This window comes from Egretta garzetta, unplaced genomic scaffold (genome assembly GCF_000687185.1).
Source record: "Egretta garzetta isolate BGI_Z169 unplaced genomic scaffold, ASM68718v1 scaffold127, whole genome shotgun sequence".
NCBI lineage: Eukaryota > Metazoa > Chordata > Aves > Pelecaniformes > Ardeidae > Egretta > Egretta garzetta.
The window spans coordinates 128,365-130,286 of record NW_009260132.1 but is presented as its reverse complement, the minus strand read 5'-3'; positions in this window follow the sequence as shown (position 1 = coordinate 130,286).

Below are 1,922 nucleotides of genomic sequence, written 5' to 3'. Positions count from 1 at the left end.
ATATCCTTTGCGAATAGTAAGGTCATTCACCTGCAATATGTTTCAGGTGAATTGATTTTCTTTTAAAGGCAACCTATCTCTGTGGCTTCCTTTTTGATTGGACAAGCATCTTTGAAAATGCTATGGTCATTGGACCTATGAGTATTACCAAGGCTCAGAGGGAGAGAAAGGTGTTGCAGGTTCTTGATGGGGTATGGGCTGACCTGCGAAGGTCACCTGTGATTTTCATCTTCTGCTGAGTTCTGCTCCAGCCTTTGGGCTTCAGCCTACTATTAGGGTAGAAGCCACATCTTGATCAGGACTTTGCAAAAGATAAGATCAAGGATTTGGGTTCAGCTCACTATAGATGTGGTAGAGTAAAATTCTGCTGGTAAAACTCCTGATTGCATTCGCTGACCTCAGGATGGTTGTACTGGATTTTGCTGGTCTACCTGGGACATTGAAGAAGGTTCGCAAAGTGCCAGAGCCTTCAAATAACACCTCTTTCGCAGAGTTTTCAAGAACTCAAGGCTATATCCAAGACTTAGTGAAAGAAAGGGGCTTCCATTGATTTCACTGGGCTTTGAATCTGGCCCTCGCTATTTTAATGGGATTTGCCTTGTAGAATGTGGTATTTGCTGCATGGCTGGTGGAGTTTTAAGGCTTCAGAGACCATCATCTGTGCCAGAAACTGCCTCTAAATGTGAGCACTCTCAAAGGTCAGGGTTGGAGAGCACTGTGGATCCAGTACTCCAAGCTGGGCTCACGTCCAGCAAATGCATTTTAGGCTTTAAGCTTCAGCAGGGTATGTTTAAGGATATTTTCAGTATCGCTTTTATGAGGAGGAGAGTGAGAATTGTTATTGACTCTTTTCTGACTGTTGATATATAAATATCTGCTGTGGGAAAAAAACACCTCTGTAACCACAGGCAAATTGTGAGGGACAAAGAAGATGTTTTACCCCATCTGAGCATGTGAAGTAGGGAGAGTCTTACAGCAACACCTGCCCCTCTGGGTTTTCTTTTTTCCTCTCTATCCACAGATACCTATACCCACAGATATATGTAATCTGTACCAAACAGCCCTAAACTTGTGGCCACAATTCAATTTACATAAAGATCAGGAGACCACCCAGAAGCCAACAGAGCAGCAGGAAAAAACAGATCATATTTGGAAGTGGACACTCCTGAAGTCCTACCGGTGTCTCCAGTACGCTGCTAATTGTCCAGTCATTAATGCCACATACACAATTACCTGTTCAGCCGCTCTTGAGACTGTATGTACACACACACACACACACACACACACCCTTCCACCTCCATCATCAACAGCCTGGGAACAAAACCATCAACGATTCTTTGCCTAAAAACTAAATTTCCAGTTCTCCCAGGGACGGCTCTAAATTTTGTGAAGAAAAATCCCCCAAGAAGAAAAGTTAACTAAACAGCGTATGAAAGATACTAAATGTTTAAAACTATGCTGGCAGCGGTTATATAAGCTCTTTTCTGTTCCAAAGTATGTATCGGAAGGATATAACTAGGACAGTGAAAGTGTAAAATAAATATAAATCGCCAGCTTGGAAGAAAAAAATGATGTTCATCCCACAGTCTTAAAACCATTCATGTGCAGTGATTTTTTTTACAGTTTTCTAATTTTGTATTATGTTTTGTAAATTATTTATAAAGTGTTGTAATGCTTCTTATATTAATTTTTATAAACAATTTTTTGCTATGAGGCATAAATGGTGCCTGAACAGATTCTTAGGAAGATAAATGACGTGTGATTCATACATGTTTGGGGGGGCCATAAATATTTTGTTTTATTTTGTTACTGGCAAAATTTCTGGTTTCCATTTGTAAACAATTTTCATGTATTGATTATATTTGAATACCTTTTAATTTTGCATGTGACTAAAAGATAGATTGCTACCAGCAAATGAAACA